This window comes from Marmota marmota, unplaced genomic scaffold, assembly GCF_001458135.2.
Source record: "Marmota marmota marmota unplaced genomic scaffold, marMar, whole genome shotgun sequence".
NCBI lineage: Eukaryota > Metazoa > Chordata > Mammalia > Rodentia > Sciuridae > Marmota > Marmota marmota.
In genome coordinates, this window is record NW_025999913.1 from 10,824,325 (window position 1) to 10,851,221 (window position 26,897).

At 45.2% G+C, this 26,897-nt stretch overlaps 1 long non-coding RNA gene across 2 annotated transcripts; it reads left to right on the plus strand.

Moving 5' to 3' along the window:
• Window positions 1-19,803: 19,803 nt before the first annotated feature.
• On the plus strand, window positions 19,804-26,659 carry LOC125615594. Of its 2 annotated transcripts, none has more exons than XR_007346240.1 (3): window positions 19,804-20,206; window positions 20,562-20,704; window positions 24,133-26,659. It is a non-coding gene; the product is annotated as an uncharacterized LOC125615594 (long non-coding RNA). The 2 variants fall into 2 exon arrangements; XR_007346241.1 differs by having other exon boundaries at window positions 20,593-20,704.
• Window positions 26,660-26,897: the final 238 nt, after the last annotated feature.

Genomic DNA, 26,897 nt, shown 5'->3' on the forward strand with positions numbered 1-26,897 from the left:
GTTCGTAAAGTTGACTCTGGTGGTGGTGACCTGGGGGAGGGACTACAGGCGGGAGGCAAAGCGGTACTTTTTCAGTGTGTGGCCAACGATACAGGCAGCTTCCATTTTGGGTGCCTTCAGACATTGTTTCTAATGCTCAAGACTTCTCCAGTGAGGGGAAGGGAAGGCGAATTGACAGCCCACTCCTCACCTTCCAGCCTGAGGTCCTTGGTGGTGCTTTCCAGGGGTCCTCTTCTCCCAGGGTTTCTGAGAATCTTCTGCTGTGAGCCCCACATTATGGCGATTACCATAAGAATATGTTTCAGATCCCCCCATGGGGCTTCTCAGTCCTCCCCCTCTCACAGTCTCCCTGTGAGTTCTCGAAAGGGGAAGAGCCCCAACTGGAAACTACCCCGCGCCCGTCAACAACAGAACAAGGTTTTCCTCAGTGAGAGAAGGAACCCTCCTTCCCACAACAACACAGACGTAAACCGTGAACACGAAACCGCAGGGGAAGTGAGACACTCACATACAGACTGAACTCAGGTGAGACCAACCCGAGGATCTGCATGGCACGGTGGTGGTGACCTGGGGGAGGGACGACAGGCGGGAGGTAGAGCGGTACTTCTCGGGTGCATTTTGATTCTTGATGGTGGCCAAGGGTTAGGTCCAGTGTCCAGTGTTTGTTGAGATGGGCGTTTATGGCTTACACATTTTTCTCTTCCTTTGTTAGGCTTCATGCAGAAGTCTTCAAGGGCAGGGGAAGGGATGTGCTGCTCAAAGTCTTGGCCGCAGGGTTTGGTCCCTGGGGTCCTGACCGGGTCTCTGGGATCACAGGGCCTTCCCAGCAGGCTGACCACAGACACCCGGTGTCCTGCGCCATGTCCACAGCAGTTGCTTTGTGGAAGCCTCTTGCTCCCTGCCGGCTCTTCCGCTGGACTGTCTCTCCATCCAGGTTGGAGAAGCCCCTTTTACCCTGAGGACCCAGCTCTTTCCACACAAAGACAAGGGAGGCCTCTCACGCTGCAGCAACTCCAGTTTTACTGCCCAACTCTCGAGAAAGTCTAAGCTGATCAAGGTGCTATCAGTCTCCCATTGGACCTATGAAATAGGGAGTACTGGTTTCATGTTGCAAATGCAGAAATTGAAGCTCAGAGAAGTTGAGCCACTTTCCTAGCCAACATGGCTGCCAGGCCACCACGTTCTCTAAGGTAGCAGGAACTGGGGATAGCAAGGAAATAAAAGATAGTATTGATATGAATTATAGTCTAGTGAGGAGGAAGCCATAGACACACATCAGAAGTTCAACATCAATTCGGGCCATAGATTTGAAGCAGGAACCTGAAGGGAGCTGTCTTCAACCAGCCAACTGAGGTCAGATATTTTGTTCTCCAAAAAAACAGAGATTCCAGAGAATGATCTTTAGGTCAGTCAGTGGGTCCAAAAGGTCCTCACTGGGCTGGGAAGATGAACAGCCAAGGAACAGAAATCAAGCAAAGAGGGGACCGAGTTTACTGTGCGTCAGGCTACTTCAGGGGTCCTGACCACCACCCCGACGTACAGGGACTCACCAGGAGGACTCACAGAACTCAAAGAGCTGTTTTACTCAGTTGCCATTGACCCTGGCATGAGGACAGAGATGAGAATCAGCAAAGATAAAAGGTGTCCAGGAAAGGGGCTGGGAAAGACCAGGGGTGAGTCCAGGTTGTCCTCTCCCAGGGCTATCCACACCATGCTCGATTCTCCTAGCAATGACATACAGCACCAACAGGGCTCCGTCCTCCAGGGAAACTCACCTGACCCGGTGTCCAGGGTTCTCATGGGTGGGCGGCCACACAGACGTGGAGCACTGACGTGACTGGCCTCAATCAATCAGGCTCCATCACCCCCGGAGGTCAAACGGACATGGGAGGACCCAAGGCCTGAACCACAGATCACATCATTAGCAGAAATCAGCTGCCATGGTCCAGGGCCTCAGGGACATACAGACATTCTGATCAGCAGGATATTCCAAAAGCTGAGCTTTTATCTGAGAAGCCTCAAGGGCCAGTTTCTTTGGAATGCACGGAGTTTGGGCCCTCCAGCCCTGCTCAGACAACACTTCTCGGCAAATCCCACTTCACCTTCACGGTAATTCCATGTAGAGGTACTACTCTGCCCTCTTGGAAGCTGCGAAACTGAGGCGCAGATCGCTGAATCAACCTGCAAGGTTCTCGCTAGTGAATGGAGGAGCCGGGACTCCAGGTCTGCCTGGCTTTACTCCACACTCACGCATTCTGCTGAGGCCCTATCACATGTCACCAGGACTAAGGAAGGTTAATGAACAAGTCTGTGCCCTCTTTTCCCGTGGCAAGAGAACCAAGAGCCAGGCTGAAGCAGGTAGGCGTGGAAGGTACACCTGGTGCAAATCTCTGACCTGTGGCCTGCCTAGCTGTCTCTCTCCAGCCCAGGAGGCACCAGAGGAAAGCAGAGATCTGAGCCACTTGCCTCAATATTCCCTAAACCTGGTACAAACACAGCAATCACGTGCTGGCTAAACTGAAAACTTCCTTGATGACCAGTGTGAAAAACCATCTCCGTATATGAAAGACAGAACATCTAACTCATATGGTTAACAACTGCAATTAGAAAATAACAGCCACGTTTAGGGCCGAAAGTAACTTGTGTACAAAAAATAAATAAATAAATGATATTTTTTACTGTGGAGATTGAAGAAGAAATGAACGAGACAGATCATTTTCAAAAGGTTAAAACTATAAAACTTTTACACAAGTAAAGCATGTATCAAAATTTGTGTGATTTGCTGGGCAGGGTGGCGCCTGTCAATCATTTCAACTCTTCCAAAGACTTGGACAGGAGGATGGCAAGTTTGAGGCCAGCCTCAGCCACTTAACGAGACCCTGTCCCAAGAAAAAATTAAAAGGGTTGGAGATGTAGGTCAGTGGTTAAGGCCCTGGGCTCAATCCCCAGCACAATAAATAAATAAATATGTCATTCATTATGGAGGGACCAGCAGGATAGCAGAGTTACAGAGGAGAATTCAAAGGATGAAGATTTATATGGTCAGTCAAAAAAGGTACACCAAAATAGGTCTTCTGAGTTATAAATCAAACTGGCTAATGACCTCTAGGGCAATAAAACTGTAAGCACTGGGGTTATCTTTTCTACCAGTCAAAAACCATTTCTATCTAATGAACAGAAGTCCTTAGCATGTAAGTTTTCAGCATCTGAACGCTAGTCAGTAGCACAAAGAGTATATTCTCTAAATAAATTAACCCTTGCTGGACAAGGCCCCGGGATGACATTGAAATTTTTAGATCATTTTTCCCAATAATTGTTATGGTCTGACATCTCGCAAAACTCACACATTGAAACGTCCTTACTAATGTGGTAATGACAAGAGAGGGGACTTTAGGAGTGGTAAAGTCATGAGGGCAGAGATGGAAACCTTCTTCTACATGATTCTGCCTTTCCATCCCCTCCCCCATTGTGAGGACACAATGCACTCTGCTCTGCTGCCACAGCTACAGGGTGCCCTCTTAAGAGCAGAGCCTGGCCTCTCATCAGACCCCAAAACTACCAGGCCTTGATCTTGGCCTTCCCATCCTCCAGAAGAGTGAGAAATAAAAATTCTGCTCTTATAAACCACCCTATCTCGGGTATTTTGTTACAGCCACCCAAGCAGACTTAGAGGATATATAGTTTAGAGTCTTGTATCAATGGGTCACAATTAGATGGCTATCTTCAGATTCTTTATTACAGGTCTAAAACAATTCTCAAGCAACTATTTGTCCTTTCCTAATCTTACCTGATAGGCTTTTGCATTGCAAACGGACTTATACATTGTGTGCTACGGGAATATTGCTAAAATGCAACAAATTAAAAGACCATTTCCAAAACAAATGGAGGCATCAACTGCCAGGGAAAAACAGGGATTATCAAAGAATATCAGTTAAAGCTCTACCAAAAATAGAGCTCTTCAGAAATACTAATCCCCTAGTATTATAGTTAACTATTTGTTTAAACACATTTAATCCATCAAAGCTACTGTTTTGATTGAGTCACTTGTCCTTATGAATAAATGGTAATGGGCTTGAATTTCCACAATACTTTTTACTCTTTAATTTAGAGTCCAATAATTGGTATTTTTTGAAAATCCAGCCGAGGCTGTTCTGAAGTTTGTTTTTGCAGAATGCATGAAAAAATAGTTTCATAAGAATCTCAGTAGTGGTAATCAAGTTTGGAGAGAGGGCTTAGAAAAGAGCATTTTAGCTGCTTATTAACTTTTAAAATATTGTGAGTTCTCTAGAAGCACCTATTTACATAAAAATCAATGTCGTAATTAGAGATTATTCTTATCTCTTCATTAAGAGAAGTCTCCTGAGAATCTCTATTCATCATTTAGAGGGAGTCCCTCATCCAGCTTCATGTGAAACACCTGGGAATGCGACGTTATAAAAGGAATTCATGTAACCCACCCTAGCCCTGAGATTCTGACACAGGAGACAGAGACCAAGAACGTACACTGAACCAGTAACTGAACCAGGCCCTGCTGACCAGGAAAGGCACTTTCCTCCATTAAACTGTCTCATGACACAGTGCATCCTGAGAAAACCTGACTCCTGGGTCCAGAGATAACTTAGAAAACATGATAAACTCACAGATAGTCTCCACATGCATATCCTACAGTTCTGACTTTTTAATTGAAATGCCCTGCCTTAGCTACCAGATAGTGCTTATAAGTGAAATTTTACTCTGTAGTTTAATCTTGCATTTCGCAGAAGGAACCCAGATTCAATCAGCCCTATACAGTTCTAGAAACTAAAGCCAAAAACAAGTATTGGCAAAACTATAGCCTATGAGCTAAACCCATCCCTCTGTCTGATCTTATAAAGTTTTATTGGAACACTGACATACTCATTTATATAATGTCTACGACTGCTTCCGCACTCCAAGGGCAGTGTTAAACAGTTGAAATAGGGACCCGGTAGCCCACTAAATCTAAAATATTTGCTAGCTAGAACTTTACAGAAAAAGTTGGCTGACTCTAAGCCTAAATCTTCACTTAAATTAACAAATACATTATTTTTCTTCACAACAAAATATAAAGAACTTATAATTCAATAAGAAGATAGCAATTTTTTTTAAATAAGTGAAAGATTTAAGCCTAAACTTCATCAGAAAAGATATGTGGAGGGCTGGGGATATAGCTCAATTGGTAGAGTGCTTGCCTTGCATTCACAAGGCCCTGGGTTCAATCCCCAGTTATTAAAAAAAAAAAAAAAAGAAAGAAAGAAAAGAAATGTGGATGGCACATAAAGAGCATGAAAAGATGCTGTCACCAGGAAATTGTAAACTAAAACAGAGAGATGCAAATACAAACTTACTAGAAAGGCTAAACATAAAAAAAAGACCCACCTTGCAAGAATTGATACGGATGCAATGTTCTATAGCTTCCATACATTAGTGATGGAATCACAAAATGTTATGATCAGTTTAGAAAACGATTTGGTCATGTGACTTCAAAAAAAAGTACTTATCTTCAAGAAATTAAAAAATAAAAATAAAATACCTAGGAAGAAATCAAACCAAGGTGGTAAAAGGCCTCTACAATGAAAAGTATAGAACACTGAAGAAAGAAATTGAAGAAGATGCAAGAAGATGGAGAGATCTCCCATGTTCATGGATAGGCTGTTATTATTTAGATATAGTGTCCTCTAAAGCTCATGTGGGAGACAATGCAAGGTTTAGAGATGGAAATATTGGGTTATGAGAACTTTTACCCAAATCAGTGAATTAATCCCCTGATAGGGATTAAATGAGTGGTAACTGAAGACAAGTAGGGTGTGGCCAGAGGAGGTGGGTCATTAGAGGTGGCCAGTGGAGTCTCAGTCTCCTCTCTCTCTCTCTCTCTCTCTCTCTGCTTCCTGGTGACCATGTCCTAAGCTGCTTTCCCCCAAAGCCCCCCAAAAAACTTTTCCTCCTCCAACTGTTCCTTACAACTCTTTTGGTCCTAGCAGTGAAAAAGCTGACTAAAACATAAGCAGAAATAATACTGTTAAAATGGCCATACTATCAAAGGAAATATACAGGTTCAGCACAATCCTCATCAAAATACCAATGACATTCTTCACAGAACTAGGGAAAAAAAAACAGTCCTGAAATTCATTTGGAAGAATAAAAGACCCAAAATATCAAAAGCAATCTTAAGCCAAAAAAGCAACACTGGAGGCATCACAAAACTTGACTTCAAATTATACCTCAAAGCTATAGTAACAAAAACAGCATGGTACTGGCATAAAAACAGACACATAGACCAGTGGTGCAGAATAGAAGACACAGAGACAAACCCACACATCTACAGTCATCTGATCCTTGACAAAAATGTGCAGTGGAGAAAAGATGGCCTCATTAACAGATGGTGCTGGGAAAACTCAGTATCCATAGGTAGAGGAATGAAATTAGACACTTATCTCTTACCCTGCACAAAAATCAACTCAAAATGAATCAAAGACCTAGGAATTAGATTAGAAACTATGCAACTCCTAGAAGAAAATGTAAGGTCAATACTTGAGCTTGTAGGTACAGGCAACACCTTCCTCAACCGGACTCCAAAGCTCAGGAAATAATGTCAAGAGTTAATAAACGGGAAGGCATCAAATTAAAAAGCTTCTGCACAGCAAAGGAAATAATTAGGAATGTGAAGAGAGAACCTACAGGATGGGAGAAAATCTCTGCTAGATATTCTTCTGACACAGGATGCATATCTAGAACATAAAAAAGAACTCAAAAAACTTGAAACCAAAAAAAATTAAATAACCCAGTTAATAAATGGACAAATGAATTACACAGACACTTCTCAAAAGAGGAGACACAAATGTTCAACATCATTAGCAATTAGGGAAATGCAAATCAAAAGTACACTGAGATTTCATCTCACACTAGTCAGAATGGCAGTCATCAAGAATACAAATGATAATAAATGCTGGAGAGGACCTGGAGAAAACGTATTGGTGGGATTGTAAATTGGTACAACCACCATGGAAATCAGTAGGGAGGTTCTTTAAAAGACGAGGCATGGAACAACCATGACCCAGCTCTACCCCTCCTCAGTATTTATCCTAAAAGCTAATGTCATCTTATTACAGTGATACATGCCTACTCATGTTCACAGCAGCAAAATTCACAATCGCCAAACTATGGAACCAGCCTAGGTGTCCATCATCAGATGAATAGATAAAGAAAATGTAGTATATAAACACAATAGAGTTTTATTCAGCCATAAGGAAAAATGAAATTATGTCATTTTCAGGAAAATGCTTGGAACTAGAGGCCATTATGTTAAACAAAATAAGCCAAACTCAGAAGTCAGGGATCACATGTGGACACTCATATGTAAACAGACAGAGAGGAAAAAGAAAAGTGTGCTGTGGGGTAGGGCGGGTGCTGGGAGTCTCATGAAAATCTAATAGAGGTCAATAGAGGAAAGGGACCAGGCAGTGGGGACGGGGAGGGAGCAGGGAAGTGCCGGGGAGTGATATTGGCCAAATAAAATTATTATATGTGTCCATGTACAAGTATGTATCAACAAACCCCATCATCACTCAAAACTATATAATGCACCAATAAAAAATGTGGAAAGAGGAAAAAATAGAAATGAAAACATGTCTATATAGAGACAAGTACACAAATTTTCATAGCAGCTTTATTTTCAATAGCCAAAAATGAATTAACCCAAATGTTCATCAGCAGGTAAAGGCTAATGAAGCTGGAACAGCCGTGCTATGGAATGCTACTTAGCAATGGAAATGAATGAAGTACTCTACAGGCAACAGCGCTGATGAATCTCCAAATAGTTATTTGCAAAGAGAAAGAAGCCAAACAAAAAGTCCATCATGAAAAGGAAAAACTAGAGACAGAAGCTAGATCACTGCAGCTGGCCGGGGTGGCGGGTGGGGGGTAGCCACACTGAGACACGTGGGGACTTCCTGGAGTCCTGGGAACCATGGCGGCCATTACACAAATAGTCTGTTTGTCAAACTTTCCCAACTCTTTTCCTGAAAGAGTGGACTTTTCTGTACCTAAATGAGGCCACCATAAAACTGACTGACCAAACCCACAGGAGCCAGTTGGAAGGTACTGCCATCAGGCAACTGGGTGACAATTTGAACATCAGAATAAACAATGACATTAAGAGATGATAATCCATTGACTATAAAAGAAATCTCTAAGATAATGGAAATGAAAGGAAGGGAGGGAGGAAGAAGGGAGGAGGGTGGGAGAAAAGAAGCTTCATGGTGACTCAGGGGTGCAGCTGATTAATGTGAATAGTAAAACGAGGGGGAAAGCAATTGATTTTTACCATAATAACAACAAGCACACTCCAGCATCAACCAAGGATGCTAACACTAATGCATAAAAGTTTGTAGAGAAACTGAACACTCTAGTCTCAATTTACCTTCCCTAAGATGCTTAGTTACAGAAGAGAAAATGACATATTTTTTTCAGTGCCAAGGATTACACCCAGGGCCCTGCACATGCTAGGCAAGCACTCTTCCACTGTGCTACATCACCCGACCCCCAGAACAATCATTTTACAGAAGAGAAACTTGGTAGACAAATACCTTAACAAAGTGACTCCAATTTGTGCACACTTAACACGAGCAAGGCCCTGAGTTCCATCCTCAGCACCACAATGAATAAATAAACAAATCTTTGACAGAAAACACTGATAGGGATCCAACATCACTTCTCTAGTTTTCCAATCAAATACGCAAAACCTGGGTTCTAAGCCTGTGACAATTCATATTAAAGAACATTCGATGAAATGACAGGCCTGTGCCATTTAAAAAATGTCAGAATAATGAAAGATGGCGGGGATTAAAAACAAATTATTACAAATTGAAGGATGAAAGACCCAGGAATTTAATACAACAGGTGACGTTGGATTACATCCTGAATGAGGAAAGTCATATTTGGACAAGTGACAAATTTTGAGTAAATTCTGCAATTATGCAATCTGCAGATTATATCATATTAATGTTATTTTCCTAGATTTGACTGCAGTCATAAATGAGAATGTCCATATTTTTTGACATTTAGAGATAAGGTAGCAATATACTTGAACTTACTCTCTGAAAAAATGACATGCTGGTAAATGTTTAATAACTGGCTCTCCAAAAATATGTGCATTTATGTACATATATAAATTTGGAATCATTTTTACTGATATAAAGAATGCCTGGTACAGTTGGCCCTCCTATCCTCAGGTTCTTCATCCAAAGATTCAACTGACCACAGCTTGAAAATAGTTGAAAAACAAATCTCATCTGTACTGAATACATACCGACCTTTCCCCCATCATTATCCCCTAAATAATACAGTATAATAACTATTTACATAGCATTTCCATTATATTAGGGAGCATAAGTCATCCAGAGATGATTGGAAGTATTAAGGAGAATGGCCATAGTTATATGCAAACATGACACCGTTTTATATGAGGAACTTAAGCATTTGTCGATTTTGGTTTCTTAAAACTCATCCCTTATAGACATCAAGGGACAGCTGTCCACAATTTACAAAAAAGAAAAAAGAAAATTAATTATGCAACCTAGTTTCATATAATTCCCATATAACCTCACGGGCTGCTACACCCCCAACCACTTCTGGTGTAGCTGACCTGAGGTTACAGTGGGCAAATGGTTTCGTTTTGGCCATGACATTAGTTAAAACTTTCATTTACATTAGGGAGCAAGACAAAGGTGAAACAGTTTGGATCATCGCTCATCTGTGAACGACATGGAAGACTTCCTTGCAGAATCAGGTAATAGTTTCCAAATACCAAAAGAATATTTCCTCAGTTCTTTCTGCTATTCACAGTGTAAGAGCTGCAAGAACCACACACTTTAACCTGCTTTAACTGTTACAACAGTCTTCTCACTTTCTTAAGTCCAGACAAATAAGTCAAGCCCTGATTTGTAACATTTACCAATTTCTTCAGGGTCAATATTCCCACCACGGTAAATATATACCTGTGAGACTTCACTGAACGAAGAGTTAGGAAGCATGGTCCTTCTCCATGATAGAATATTTCTACCATAGATGCTATAGAAGAAAATCACCTCTGATGCATAGAAGATAGTAAAATAATTAGGAAGCGAAGACTTTCAATTATTCACTTATTGAGCATTTATTTGAGTTTAGAATTTGGAGAAGGCATTGATCACTGTGGCATTTAATTCATATTAAATTAATTTACTTGCAAGCTAAAGTAACTTTAACAGTGGCCACATTAAATAACTAGCCCACCAAGGTCTAGAAATGTCAGGGGCTGGCTCTCAACAAGCCAGAGCAGACTGGCCCCAACACACCACTGTGAAAGAGAGAAAGATAAAGCAATGTGGTAAACTTTCAATATCCAGGGGATCTGAGGGAACATAGGAACTCTTTCTACTGTTGCTACAATTTTTTTTGTAAGTCTGAAATTATTTCAAAATAGAAAAGTTGAGAAAATAGGGCTGGGGATGTGGCTTTGTGGTAGGGGCACTTGCCTGGCGTGAGCAAGGCCGTGGGTTTCATCCCCAGCACTGGGGAAAGAAAAAAAAAAAGTTTAGAAAATAAGCCAAGCAAAGTCAACTTCATGGGTATATTATGGTTTTCTCCTCACATAGACATGTCACCGATGAGGTTTCTTTTTAAGGCACTACGGAAAAATTGAAGGAAAGAAAGTGCATTCAGGAAAAGTTGAGCTTGGCCTCACAGGACCATCTCTGAGTCTCTCAGCTGCTTAATGAGTTGTGTGTTGTCTTAAAGGGAGGGTAACGACAATTTGTCTGCACTTCAGCTTTTCCCTCAATGCAAGCCAAGTGTGATTGATAGACAGGTATAATCAAAGTCCCGCGGGAGCCTCATGGAGATTTCTGACCATTTCCCCCATGCTCTTTCATACATGTTTTTGCTCTTCGCTCCTAATCTCTATTTATGAAAGAAGCTAAATGATCGGAAAGCACGCACAGTTTGCAACAGTGGGCTTACATGCAATGAGCAAGTCTGACCACCTTACATAACATCCACGTCCTGCCTGTAAAATTAGAATTGTGGTCTGATCCTTTCCCGGATCTGACCCCTTTAATGCCGGCTTTAAACATCAGTGTCCAGGCAGCTTGTAGTGGAGACTCAGAGTCTATGCCATCAGCAAAAGTGGCCCCCACATCGCTGCAGTGCCCCGAATGACACTCCCCCTTCCCCAGCTGGACTCTGGCCATGCCTTGATACGAAGCAGCTGTTGCATGGAGCGGCGATGCAAAGCAGTTTGGGACAGGAAGTGAAAGATACCACATCCTCTTGAAACTGCAAGGAAAATTTATTAGGCCTATTATCATGGCTTCACAGTTGTTAAGAAGTGGCAGTTGGACTCTCCTATTGTGCCAGCGTCTTAAATGAGGCACTGGCCACTATAGCATCTGCCTCTTGACTTCAATCCAAAGAGGAATGTCAAGGCATACCCCAATTATGCTTGACAGGAAAACTTCTAAGACAGTCGCTCGGAGTGCTCCTAGATGGTGTAATAATAAATATGTGTTGAGCGCCTGCCGAACCCTTAGGGGCCTGGGTGCATGTAAAGATGTAGTCAACAAGATTATGTCAGAGCTCTGAAAATACTTGGAAAGGGAGGATTCTGGAGGTACTGGGAAGTGGTCTTGGAGATCTCGTCGTCACCTAAGGTGACAATCTAGTTGGAGACAAAACATACACACTGGTAAAGATCCCTTGCGGTTCAAGGCTGTAAATTAAAGGTGTCGGATGCATAAGAGATAATAAGGGATAGAGGGAAAGGTGTGGTTATCGAACTCTTGAGAACGCCGTCCTCTACCCAGAGGAAGCTGAGGAACTTTGCCCCCAGAAACTTAATTTCCAACAAGCCCTCCACCTAATGAAATAGGAATGAGCAGGCAACAGAGATAAAAGGGCAAGTGGGCTCCAGGTCTTAGGGTAGGGAAGGAGAGGAACAGGTGGCCACTTGAGAGGGAAGGTTTAATAACATGAGAGTCGGTTGGTTCAACAAAGAAGGTCCTAATCTCATGGCTGAATCTCCACACATGTGGGTTTATAATCAGAGGCCCCAAAACAGTCATCAGTCCCTAACCCCCGCCAGCACAGATTAGGTACATAGGAAGGAAGGAAGTAGGAAAGAAGTGTTTACCTTTGTTTGGGTTTTTCTTTTTCCCCCTCTGGCCTACCTAAGTCTGTGTGTGCACTCAGCCATTGTCTGGGGTTTCGTTGGCACGGCTTTCCCCTCCAGCTCCCCCTCCCACGAGCCCCCTCCTTTCACATCCGGAGCCGTGGACACAGGTTCACTAGGTAGATGGTAACTCACAGCACACACTCGACATCACAGGAGGGGAGGCGAGCCTGCTTGGCAAGCCACCAAGCTTGGCTCTCTCAGAGGTTCTGGGAAGGGAGATAAAATGTGCCTTTTGCTGTGAAATGTTTGTGGACTTTGTATCAAATTCACGTGGCAGGCAGTTCTGGGGAGCAGCCGGACACAAAGCAGAATCCCACGTCCTGCTGGCTGCCAAGCCCCACCTCCCACCGTGGAACTGAGGAACTGCACAGCCTTCAGGGGTCTCCCGAGCAGAATGGGGGCCACCAAGGAGTCTGGGGGCCTATTCCCCACCCACCGTGGGCACACAGATGACATCTGACAGAGGCCCACAGGCATGGCCTAGATTGTTGTCTGCAGAAATCCCCCCTCTCATTAGACCACTGGGATTGACCGCAGAAGAGGCCGAAGGTCTAGGTCATCCAGCTCAGTCTGCACTGACTTACAAGCAAATGTTCTCAATGAAATTAGACTGCTCCTGGGAGTGCTGAGGTGCTCATAACCACAGCACCTTCTTACAGCCTGTAGGAAGCTCTGGGGTTAGAATGGGGCACTGAGAGACCAATGTCCATTACAGCTCGGCTCCCCCAGACTGTGACAGGCCACTCCAGGCTGGGCCACGTCCAACCTCAGGGCACCTCCAGGGGTGCAGGTCCTTTGTCTCAAAGGCCACACCTCTTGACTCCCCATCACCTCTCCCTGGCTGGCTGTCCTCGCCTACTTCTGCCAGATGAGGCCCAGAGCTAAGAGAAACCCCAAATCATCTTTAGTCTCTGGATCCCTGAAGTCACCAGAATGCAATGCACTCAATTGTCCCCTTGCTAGGATTAAGACGCTGTCACCTCGTCAACCTGCAAAGACTTTTCCCGTTGCTTTACAAGAGCTCTCCCTCCAGAAGGGCTTGATGTGTCCTTTGACCTAAGGAAACTGCCTAAGGACCCGAGGAGAGTGGAACAGGCAACTTTGGGAAAAGGGAACTCTGGTAACAGGAGTGAGGTAAGGAGGTGGCCAGAGAACAAGGAAGGAGAGGCAGATCAAGGCAGAACTGGGCGGGGGAGGCAGCACAGCTGAAGGTACATTGTTTACCACTTATGATTTTTGCTGCAGTCAAACTTTAAACATTAAATTACCTCCCAACAGCTGCTACGTTTCTCATCCTTTTGCTGGAGGGAGGTTACCCGTCCTTGTCCTCTGAATAAAGCATGTTACATAACATAAGTCTGTAAAGCTTGGAGACCTCAAACAACCTCAGATCCATTCTACATCGCCCCAGCTCCCTCCTTCTGCAGGTTCAGAGTGGTGATCTTCCCAGGGTAAGGGTGGCCCTCTGGGTGGCCTACGCACTCGTCCTAATTAGCACCAGCCAGCCTTTGGGGAAGGGAGGATGGGTTGGAGGGACACCACCATAAGGAAAGGTCAAAATGTCTGCCTCAATTAAGAGAACAATGCTGTTTAAATAGCATCCAAAAGAGTAAAATAATCAGGAAAAATCTAATTAGGAGACAGATGATGTGTGCGATACAAACAACAAAATATTGCCATGAAAGCTCAAAGCGAGACAAATAAATGGAAAACCAACCCATGTTCATGAATTATAAGTGTTAATATTATTAAGACGTCCAGCCAGGCATGGTGGTGTGCTCCTGTAATTCCAGCAACTTGGGAGGCTTGGGCAGGGAAGCACAAGTTTGAGGCCAGCTTCAGCAACTTAGCAAGACCCTAAGCAATGTAGTAAGACCCTGTCTCAGAATAAGAAATAAAAAGGGCTGGGGATGGGGCTCAGTGGTAAAGTTCTCCTGGGTTCAATTCCCAATACCACATTTAAAAAAAAAAAAAAGTCAATATTACCCAAAGTGATCTACAGATTTAATGGAATCCCTATCAAAATAAATCCCAGCGACTTATTTTTTTCCCCCAGAAACAGAAAACTCCAACCTAGAATTCATGTAGGACCTCAGGGGACCATGAGTAGCAAAAACAATCTTGGAAAAAAAAGAATAGAGTAGAAGATTCACACTGTCTGATTTCAAAACGTATTCCAAGGCTCTAATAGTAAAAATGGTGTGTTGTGGCATACAGACATAGCAGCAGAGTAAAACAGAGAAGTCAGAAGTAAACTTTGCATCCACGGTTAAATGAGTCTCAGTAAGAAGCCTAGACCATTCCACAGGGCAAGAACAGTGAATATTAAAATAACCACACACACACACACACACACACACACACACACGGAAGAATGGAGTTAGACCTTATGCTATACCATATACAAAAACTAACTCAAAATAGATCAAAGACCATCGTGCAAGATCTAAAACTATAAAACTCTTAGAAGAAACAACCTCCAGAAATCAGACTTGGCAATGATCTCTGGGATATAACGCCAAAGACACAGGCAGCAAGAAAAGAAAACAGACAAATTGAACTTCACTGAAATTAACTATTTTGCATCATAGGACATGATCAACAGAGTAAAAAAAAAAAAATGTAACCCACAGAATGGAAGAAAAGATTTTCAAATCACTTATATGATGATGGATTTTAAAATACCCAAAACATAGAGAGAACTCCTAAATCTCAACAACTACAAAAAAACAAACAACCCTAATCCAAAATGGGCAAAGGGCTGGAACAGAAGTTTCTCCAAAGATACACCAACAGTCCTGTTTTCATGTGCTCATTAGTATGTGAAAAGGGTTTAAAATCACTAGTCATTAGGCAAATGCTAACCAAAAACCACACACCCATGAGAAAGTGTACTGTTTAGCCAGGCACAGTGGCACGCGCCTGTAATCCCAGCAGCTCCGGAAGCTGAGGCAGGAGGATCACAAATTCAAAGCCAGCCTCAGCAAAAGTGAGACGCTAAGTAACTCCGTGAGACCCTGTCTCTAAATAAAATACAAAATAGGACTGGGGATGTGGCTCAGTGGCTGAGCGTCCCTGAGTTCAATCCCCAGCATCCCAAAGGCAAGAACGACTATGGTTTAAAAAAATAAATAGAAAATTACAAGTGTTGATGAGAATGTGGAGAAATTGGAACTTTAATGCATTGTATAATACATATTTAAATGGAATACACACACATATACAGAATGGTAGCATAATTAATATATACAAATAATATAATATACATAGAATATAGGTATATGGAATAAATTCAGCTGTAAGGAGAGAAACTCTAATACATAAAGCAACATGGGTGAACCTGGAGGACATTATGCTAAGTGAAATAAGCCAGTCTCACACACACACACACACACACACACACACACACATACACACACACACACACAAAGATACTGGAGGAATCCACTTATATGAGAGCCCTACAGCAGTCGAATTCTTGAAAATAAGTCAAATAGCTTGGTAGTTGCCAGCACTAAGGGAAGAAGACCTGTTGTTCAGTGGGGATAGTTTCAGGGGTTCAGTGGTGAAAATAATCTGGAGTTGGCCACACACAACAATGTGAATACATGTAACACTACCGGTCCACACATTTTTAAAAAACAGTAAATTTAATGTTATGTATATTTTACCACAATTACAAAAAATTAAAGCTGTCTGCCTTGCTATATTGGATTCAGGGTAATGGTAATGAATTTTGCTGCATCCTAAGACACTTACTACAGGTTGGCCATCACTTATCCAAAATGCTTGGGACCAGAGTGTTTTGGATTTCAGATTTTGTTCAGATTTGGGGAACATTTGTATATACATAATGAGATATCTCAGTGATGGTACCCAAATCTAAACATGAAATTCACTTATGGTTCGTATGCACCATATACCTGAAGGTAATTCTATACAATCATTTTAGTTCACCTGCCTGTGAGCCATTACATGAGGTCAGGAGTGGAATTTTTCACCTGAGGTATCATATGATACTCCAAAAGTTTCTGATTTGGGAGCATTTTGGATTTTCAGATTAGGGATGCTCAACCTGACTAAGCATGTCACTTCCCTAAGCCACAACAGCTCCCTTATATTTTTATCAACTGGACTGAATCCAACTCTGAATTTCAACCCCTTCTACAATTCGTCTCATCTTCTTACTGGTCCCCATTGGTGCATGTGTTGCGGGCCAATCAACATTTCGTTCCTGCAGCCCTCCGATCACCTGTAACATCCTCCTTCTAACCCCTTCAACCTCTTTCCACATACTTCTTTCCTGGCTCCTGCCCCCACCTTCTGCATACACCTCTTCCGGTTCTCTGAAATTCAAATGTGCTATTGTCTGAACACCGCAATTTAGCACAGTCTTCATTGAACAAGCATTGGCTCAGCTCTTTTTATTTGCAGAGCATGGGGCTAGCGTCTAGATGAGAGCCACCAGATATCGCTCTCCAGTTGACTTACTCATCAATCTTGCCTGGACGACCAGATGGTCAGTTTCTTAAGGATGAGACCATGCATATCTTTCCATGCCTCTGCACAAGAAACCGTGCCAGGGCCAATATGAAGGGTTCATTGGTTTTCACTGCAAATTTAGCAACAGAGCACATATAGGAACAAAAGGACTTTAAAGTGTTAGAATTCGAACAAAAGTTCAAGAGTTTGAGCATAAGCATTTATTTGTACAAAACTCTCCTGGGTTCTCAAAAAAAAGAAATTAAAAAAAAAATCTTAAAGTAGATAAAATAAGGGGCAGGGGCATGGGATCAAGAGAGGTGCTTTGGAGTTTATCATATTTCATTTGCGTCTCCTCTGTAAGCAGAATGATGACCGTTTGGCAAAGGGAGAGTGTGGAGATAGAAAAGATGGGCTGAGAATTGGTCCTCGCAGTTTAGATCACCGTCCATCAGCTTAACCTCTGGCAACGGTAACTAGACATGCTGCTGTCAATCCAACCACCCACCCACCAGCTCACAAGTGCATCTTCACACGTCAAAACGAGCCACGCCCCAGAGCTGATGGGCTTCGGCAGAACCTGAGGTTTCCTAGGACAGCAGTCCCCTCTCGGTGCCAGTAAGTTCATGCATTAAGTACAGTCTGAGTAAATAGAATTACATGTGATTTAAGATTTCTTTTTTCAAAAGGAACCAACTCATGAAAATTTCATAGAAAGGAAATCGAAAATCAAGGGCAGGATGTAAAAATGTGAAGAATCAGAGAAGCAAAATGTGTTAAGTGGGAACTTCCTGAAGGGTTTTTACCGTCTCTGGTTACACAGTCTACTTATCGCCAAAATGGAAACTAATAAGCTCTGTTTTCCTTAGCAGATCTCCTGAACGGAGGAGCCAAGACAGCAGCGCTCAGCAGCGCTCAGCTTGCCCCTTCTGGAAGCTGCTCTGGGCACACCTATCCCTCTCCAACCCACCTCAAAGCACAGCTGGTACTGGATCCAGCCCGAAGGGTCTGGCAACAACCAAAGGTGTTGACCACAGCAATGAAAGGGCTACTTAGCCCCAATGCTGCACCCAGAGGTGCTGCTGCCCTGCTTCTGTTTGTCCAACACCATGCCAGGTCAGTCCCTTCAAATGAGCCCTTTATGTCCCCAGGAAAGGGGCAGGCCAGGCCCAGGTGGGAAGTGGCCCATATTCAGGCATCCACAATCCATCGTGCCAAAGGGAAATATTTAACAGACAACGAACCCAGGCACAGCCAGAAGGCAGGCAGCAGAGGGTGTGCCCCGCCACCTAAGGGACCTTAACTGTCCTTCTCTGTCATTCTTCCTTCAAGTCCTGCCTGTACACTCCAGCTCCAAGAGGCCAAGAGGGTCAGCAGGGACCTCAGAGCTGCTGGAAAGCAAATGATCTGAATTTGAAAGACAGATGAGGCTGTTTTCCAAAGCCAGCCTCTGTGGCTTCTGTTAATCTCCCAGGATGTGGGAGGGGAGGGGAAAACACAGAATGTACATTGGGGTTGCACTTCCTTAAGATCAGTAAACTTCATCCTTGAGGATTCCTTCCACATCAGATAATGTTCCACGACGGCTGTGTAGTAGCGTTTGCATTTAATTTCCTTTGATGGGGAAAACACGATGACAAAGGCTACTATAAATTATATAACTCCTTGGTGTCAAGACTGTATCGTTTCGCAGCAGCCTCTGTAGACGTTTGAAAAACCTACGCAGGAGGCATTGTTCATTCACAACCCGCCACCCAGCCAAGGCCTCCACTGTCCCCTGTGCCCCTGTAAGGATTTGACATCACAGGTCATCCTAGGGCCAGGGCTAAGCAATTACAGAGCCGGTTCTCAGAAGGAATGGAATATTACCTCACCTGTAATCCATCTCCACCTGTCGCCTCCACCTCTGGTCCTCCAAGAAGAAGCCACAGTAGAGCCGACACCAGAGTACGAGGGTTGGAGGCGATTGTCCCAAACACTCTGGGTTTCCCAGACCCACCCCGGGGACTGATGGCTGGAAGTCCTAGGAGACAGAAAGGTTTTGGTTTTCCATGTTACCTTCTCAAGAACAGTGACCAACCAAAGCCTAGGGTTTTCCATTTGTAAATCTAGGAACTACATGTATTTGTTTTTTTATTTTTATTAATTAATTTGGGATCCGTTCGGTTCATTGAAAAAGCTAAAGCCTTAGATGGATTTTAAGAACCCGCAAAGAATAAACCAGGGAGAAAAAAAGCCCTTTTCTTTTCTCTAGAAGGAAGCAATCTTTTTGACATCCATTCATGCCAAATGTTAGTTATTGAAATTAAACTGTCAACAATGCAGGTTTCTGGCCGGGCACAGTGGCGCACACCTGGGGAGGCTGAGGCAGGAAGATTGCGAGTTCAAATCCAGCTTCAGCAAAAGTGAGGCCCTAAGCAACTCATTGAGACCTGTCTGTAAATAAAATACAAAATAGGGCTGGGGATGTGGCTCAGTGGTCAAGTGCCGCTGAGTTCAATCTCGGGTACCAAAAAAAAAAAAAAAAGAAAGAAAGAAAAGAAAAAAATGCAGGTTTTGGTCCAGTTGTAAGCAGGCAAGCGATTAGTATTTAAAGAATGAGTGAGGGCTGGGCTGTGGCTCAGTGGTAGATGCTCCCATAACACCCATGAGGCCCGGGATCCTCAGCACCACATAAAAATAAAATAAAGGTATTGTGTCCACCTACAACTTAAAAAGTTTTTTTAAAAAAAAATGAATGAGAAAGAAAAATGTCCTCATGGCCACCACCTCATGACAGCTTGGGGACGTCACACTTCCTCACACGGGTCCTGTGACTCCCTGTGTTGGGAATGCTGAGGCCTCTGGACAGATCTGGTCTGGAGGCCGGGGGCGGGGACCAGCCTAGGCTCCCTCCCCATCCTTCACCCAGGCAGGTCCCAAAGCCCTTGTCCAGCGGGGCTGATTGATGGCCTGTAGTGGCCTCGTTTGACGCCAGGGTGAGGCCCAGCAGCTGTTTAACAGCCCTGCGAGTGACCCTGGTCAGCACTTTCAAGGCAGGAAGCGCAGAAGAATAGAGTGTCCACTTAAAGCCACCACAAAGGCAGTGGGGGTGGGGGACTTCCTCCCATCATCACGGGGCCAGCGGCTGGACGCTCTAATTGCACACACCAGTGAGGGGCCCACGGGAAGCGTGGGGAAGGGGCATGAACGGGGCGAAATGGCCCTGGACCGCTCCAGCCGGCCCCTCCTCACCCGGGCAGACCATCGAACCTGCAGCGCCTCCCACACACGCCCTGCAGCATACAATCGCCGGCCGGGCAACAGCACCCATCTGGGAGGGCTTTGGTTTCAGGAGCCGTCCTGCGTCACCTGGTGTCTCTCCAGAGGCACAGTCAACGTGTGCCCAGTTCCCTCGTCCATCTGCTGTGTGTTGCCTGTGGGTCATCTGCTTCCCTGGCCTTGTGCAGCTGAGTCTCTTCCCAGGTCCTGCTGCGAGGTTCCACTGCTATGGTCTAGGTAAGTGTCCCCCAAAGGACACTTACCTAGATCGAGTGGGAGACTCGACCCTGCACCTGTGGCACTACTGAAAAATAGTGTGACCTTTAGGGAGCAAGGCCTAGTGAGAGGAAGTCAGCTCACCGGGGCAGGCTTGAAGGGGACATTGGGATCCTGGCCCCTCCTGTCTCTTTCTCTGCTTTCTGGATGCCATGAGATGAACACCTTCCTCTGTCATGCACTCCGGCCATGATGTGCTGATTCACCACAGTCACCGAAGCAACAGGCCAACCTACCATGGGCTGAAACCTGCAAAACTGAACCAAAATAAACCTTTTTTTCTTTTAAGTTGGTTAGCTCAGGTATTTTGTTACAGTAATGGAAAACTGACTGACACACCTTCCCAGCCCATGACTCGCTCCTGTGCGTCACTATTGAAAGAAGGAAAAAAGGAAACCAGATTCAAGTAGATTCTCCCGGCCTTCACGATGGACGGATGCCTGATTCAATGACGTTTTGGTAAACATATTTTGCTTCTCCTCCATCCACCCTCCTGTTCCTTAGGCTACTCCTGGACCTTGGGCCTTTTCCCAGTGTGATTTAAGAAAATCATGTAACATCCCGGCCTATCGAGTGCTATGCTTTCTGACTGCAGAGGCATATGGAGGTAACTCCACCTTTTTTTAAGACCTAAAGCCTATACACTTTTAAATGCAAAACAAATACAAAATCGTGAACACAAATTAGATGTGGGAAGTTGAGAGAGGTCTGAACAAGCGAAGGGCCTCCATGCTTATAATTCATTAGCTTCCTGATAAATCTGCTTAGGGGCCTAAGGATATGTATGAAAGCTCTTCTCCAGGAGTTTGGCCTTCCTGACCTGGAGCCAAGTTCACTGAGCAAACACAAAACCCCTAAGTCCCAGGAAAGCTCTCCCACTGTAATAGGAGTCAGGAGGAACCACCCTCGAGTGTCTTCCCTCTTTGCTTCTCCGCCCACCTAAATGCTGCAAAAAAGGATGTCGATATCTCTTAAGGCAGAGCCGGGGATTGCCATCCTAAGAAAGCTATAATGGGCCCACGTTTTCCTGGTTTGCCAATGAGCCCAGCCCTGCTGGCGGGCATTTGGCTGGAGCGGGGAGCTTACCCCTGAGCCACCCACCAAAGCAGGCATGGGCAAGCATGGACCCAGGGCCCACAGGGTGCTGCCCAAACTAGGAACCATGAAAGAAAAGCAGAAGTAGGAGTCAGCCCTTTCCTCCGTGTGGGAGCTAAAACTCTTGACCGAGAGACCTTGGAACTTTGTGACCCTGGGTTACACCATATTGTATTGCAATAACTCAGGCAGGGACAGGGACAGGGGCTTAGGCCATAAAAGACTTCAGGGCCTGGTGTTGAAACAGTGTGATGAGCGCGAGTCAGGGGGTCATCTGGACTTGGGTTGCTTCTCCCGTGCAATGGAGCTGCGCAAACCAGCATCTCCGAGGTCTCCTCACATCCTGTGAAGTCACAAAATGTCCATCTGGGGACTCACTGTTTGTTTGAGCCATTCCATTCCTTCTCCAGTCAAGTTGGGACCTCGCTTGTCCCAACCTCCCACTGCCTCTGTCTCTGTCTCCTTCTGGCTCCGTCAAGGCTGCTCTCTGATCAAACTGCAGACTGCGGTGTGGTAACCAAACGGGAAAACAGGCTTCAGTGCACCGACTTCCAAAACAGGCACCTTGAGACAGGACAGAGCAGGGAGAGAAAGACCAAGAACCCGTCTTCTTTTGGAAACTTGTCCTGTTTCCCATAGTTTCATGATTGCTATGGCCAAAAAAAAAAAAAAAAAAAAGTAAAAGAGTCAACACTAAAAAGGTGGGTGCCTCGGATGAGAGGAGGACCCCAGACCTCCTCGAGGACTGATAATATCTATTGAGCCAGACAGGCCAGCCCTGGGGAGGCCAGGACAGCAAGGGAAGATGGCCAGGCAGGATGGACCAGGCATCTCTCTCCAGAAATACACTAAACGTGGTTGTTTCCCATGCTGGGGGCCAACCCCGCGTGGCCCTCAGGGGCCTAGCTGTCCTTGAGCCTGTCCCATGAGTCATTAAGAAAGCCGCTGAGCTCCCACCCATCTTGGCTGCTAGACTCCCGAAGGCTGCCTCCCTCACCCCAGCCCATCTGCCAGCCCTGGTGTATCTCGCCATCTCCTTTTTCTCTTCCCCTCACCTCCGAATGCTCCTCCTGCCCTGCGACACCAGGGGACTGTGCTTTTCCTTTCCCACAGCCAGGGACATGTCAAACTCTCCCCACCCCACGCTGCTCTTGGAGATATTCCCCTGCTTGGGGGCTCTGTTCTCAGGCTCCTTCTAGCACATTCTCTAGCTCTCCTTCCTCTCATCCCCACCCACCTGCTTCAAATAATGCAATCCTTACAGAGGATGCTTCTTGGGGTGCTTAAGAAACGACACGGGGCGTGACCCTGACCTGAGCCCCTCGTGACCGACGTACAAATCCGATTTCACGGGTTAGTATTAGGTGGAGCCAGGCAAAATGGCTGTTATTCAACCATGTTGACATCCAAAAAGAATGACAACTTCGTGAACTTCAATCTAAGGAAAGAACCTGGAATTCTAATATCAGAAACATATTAGCTGGCATCCCACCATACAAATTTGGAAGTGGGGCAGGGGAAAGGAGCAGGGTCTATTGTTTTTTGCAAAATAAAGTCCTTCTCAGCTAGGGGTGATTCTGCCCTGAGAGGGGATGATGGGAAGGGTATGGCTATATTTTTTGTTATCACAATGGGATGGGAGATGACATTGGCATATAAGGGAGAGAGGTCCGAATGCTGCTAAATGTCCTACAATACATGGGGCGCCTCTCCACCATGATGAATTATTTGGCCTAGCACTCAATAGTATGGGTTGAGTATCCCTTATCCAAAATGCTTAGGACAAGAAGTGTTTCCCGTGTCAGATTTGGGTGTTTGGGAATTTTTTCATATGCATGGAGATATTTTAGAGATAGAACTCAAGTCTAAACATGGAATTCATTTGTTTCACATATAACCTTATACACATGGCAGGAAGGTAATTTTTCATTACTTTGAGTGCACTGAGGAGTGTAGTGCTTTGACTACAACCAGTCATGTAAGGTCAGGTGTGGAATATTCCGCTTGTGGATTTGGATCAGCTCTCAAAGAGGTTCAGATTCTGAAGCATTTCTGATTTTGGATTTTCATGTTAGGGATGTTTTCACCTACGCTAACAAGGTTGATAAAAACTTGGCGTCAAGTGTTTTCTGGGGACCCAGAGTCTTAGACATGTAGTTAAGCAACTTACACTGAGACGACAGCTCTGGTCACCCAGCCAAGGAGGACATTGTGTCCACGTCCTCTGCTCTGAGGCAGATCCAAGCGGAACAACTGACTCCCCCAACCCTCCTGGGATCCAATGCTACTCCTTGGACTGGCCACCTCCTGGAAGCTGTTCACAGGTGTCGCAAGTAGCCTGCTGCGATGGGCATTTTCAATATCCCCAACCCCTGCCCAAATCCCTGAGCCAGAGACTGGGCTCAATTCCTGTGCCCTTGAAGTTCCCTGAAAGAGAAGGGCTCATGCCCTTCCCTGCAGCATGCAAGGCTGCTCCCGCCAGGCTGTGCACCCAGGCTCCTAAAACCACAGAGCACAGCCCTCCCCCAGCAGAGACCGCTCCCTCCCGCCAGCTGTGGCAGGCTCACGTTATTTCCTGGAAGGGATTACGTGTCACTCTCAGTGATGGAAAAGGGAGCTTAAGAGGTTGCCCGGCACACTCTCCCTTGCCTCCCCAGCTGCTGCTGCTGCCCACCATTAGGCAAAGAGCTGGAGAGAGGCTGAATAAGTACAGTTCACGGGCATCGCACCTGAGCTATATTCGCCCTTCCTAAGCAACCAGCTGGGCTCTTTCCACCTCTTTCTCTTGGCAGGAAGTCCACATGAGGCTGCAGGACACTTGCCTCTGTTTCCAAACTTGAACCTGACCTACAGCCACAAAAATATCACCCACGGAAGGAAATGGAAGGAATGATGGGAATCATCTAAACAAGGCCATGTCAGAATTTCCAAAAAGTAATAAAGTCACAATAGGGTGCTCCACGAGATTCCTTATGAAAGAGATTCCTCGATCTCGGCAGAAAACCCTCGCAGGTACCACGGGCCTCAGCCAACAGACGTCTTCCTGCTGCCTAACCCAGCTTCTCTGTGTCCAGCTGCAACTGAAACCCTGCAGTGAAACCAGGGGCAGGGTGGGGGAGTATTTTTGAAAATAAAACAGGAGACATATGATCCGTTCCAATACTTAGCTGTTCTCTGCTTTTCGGAACTTAAAACCTGCCTCGCGTCCACCAAATGACACAGAGTGCTGGCAGATGGAGCAGAGAGAAAAGGCTAAATGTATTTTAATGGGACCATTAGGATTATGTCAAAAGGTGAGAAGAAAGCGTTTGCCTGCCAAGAAAATAAGCATCAGTCTAAAAGAAATAGAGTGTGATCCATCGCTCCAGTGCTTTCCCACCCACTCCATTTTTTTTGGGGGGGGGGCGGTTTATGAAACTCTGATTCCATAGGAAAGATCCTAGGTCACCCGTGGTAGGCCAACTGATGTGGGCAGAAACACTGGTTGAGCCAAATGGAATCTGCTCAACTTTCAGCCTCCTGGAGCCTCCAGTGTTGGGATTTTTCATTTGACAGACCAACCAACCACCCATATCTTCACCGCCAGCACCAACAGTCCCCTCTCAGCCTCTTGAAGCTGGCTATTAAACCTTGGAACTCTACAAGAAGTTCAAAGCAGAACAGAGATTTCCATTGGAACCAGAACAGGTTCTCTCCTGCTTGCTCCACAGCACACAGATGGGAGGCAGTTATCAACTCCACATCCCGGGCTTCTATTTGGCCTTCCTGGTAATAACAACAAAGGGAGCCTCCAGGGGAATGGCTTTTGACCATTGACAAGGCAATCTGACACCCATTTTCTCCTGAGCTCCTTAAGGGAAGGAAAAAAAACCCTCAAAATTTAGCTGGGTTTTCTAGTCTCCTTTTACAGATAAGGAAACAACCCACAACTGATGAGAAATCCTTAGGCGAGCTCAGCGGGGACGGAACCTCCCGTGGAGCAGAAAGACAAAAGCCCTCTTGATCCTCATTGTCAGTGCAAATCCAGACCATGAAGGCAGAGCCTCGGGAAGCTTCTGAAAAGTTAAAAGATAAAAAACAATTTTTTTAAAAAAGAGAGACATTGGCAACAAAAGCCTGTCTGCAACTGGCTGGGCCATCACAGTGACCTCGGCAATCCCCGTGAAGAGACAAAGGGGAGGGCAAGATGGCACCCTGGCTAAAACCCAGAGGTGTACCTCCACTGACCACATCCTTCAGTTCCAACAAGGACATCGCCTGTGTGGTCATGCACACCGAAATACTCCAGCATTAACAGTGTGTGTGTGTGTGTGTGTGCACGCTACAATCTATCAGCTACAGGTGGTTAATCACCACGTGATCCTCATAGTCACAATTCCTACACGGATACTACCAGAATCCATCAGAACACTAATAGCAAACTACCCCAGAGGGGTTCACTGTTAGCATGAAAGATGCAATTTTGTTTTTCTTTTTGGCAAAATTATTGGGAGTGTGATATTTAGGGGGAGAGAAAAATTACTCAGGTACCACTACACCTGTACAGGTAAGGAATAAGAACCCTGAGAGCCCCAGTTGGAATATTCTAGAAGTAACAGGATAGGCCTTCAACTCAGCTGAGGTCTGTGCCACTCTCCACGTGGGGTACACTGTTACCTGGCCCAAAGACCAGAACTATGTCACTTCAGAATGAACGCACACTAACGGTATTTGTTCTCGTGCTTGAGAGTGCTGCAGAACTTGCAAATAAATGCATGCTCTAAGATGTGCTTTGAACCTGGCCATGAGGCTGTGGGCAATGTGCTATCTGACCTTCACCTGCCTTTTTTGATTGTGTGTGTCCTCAGGATTAAACCCAAGGCCTGGCTCCACCTGTCCCCTAATTGCCAGAGGCTGCCCATATTCATCAGATGAACCTAATTGCAAGATGCTGTGTGGCTCAGGTTGCAGCCAATGCTGGGAGCCTCCTTGTGATGGCAATGGCCTCCCCTCTGGACAGGGTTCAGAGATGAGTAAAACGGGGCCCAAACGGGTAAGCTGACCACCAGGAGAGGGGATCCAGCAGTGAGCCAGCAGGTTAAGCACGGGAACACAAAATGGTCCACAGAAAAGGAGAGGCACAAAAAGAAATGTCAGAGACTGTGAGACAGGGGAAGGCATGCCTGACCAACACCCGCAGATATCCCTGTCCCTGTCACTCATTCGAGCATTCACAGCAAACTAGAAGAAGAGTGGGCCCTGTCTGCAAAAGAAAGAACAACTTTTTTTCCTTTTTTGTTTCCGGAGATTGAACCCAGAGGTGCTTTACCACTGAGCCACATCCCCAGCCCTTTCTTTTATTTTTATTTTTGAGACAAAGTCTCACCAATTTGTTTAGGGCCTCACTAAATTGCTGGGGCTGGCCTTGAACTTGTGATCCTCCTGCCTCAGCCTCCCTAGCCTCTGGGAGCCACCGTGCTCGGCTATGTACTTCTCCATAAAGTAATAATTCATCTCCTTAACAAAGGAGACCCTTCAGCCCCCAAAACTGATGATGGACAGCAAATAACAAAAGAGG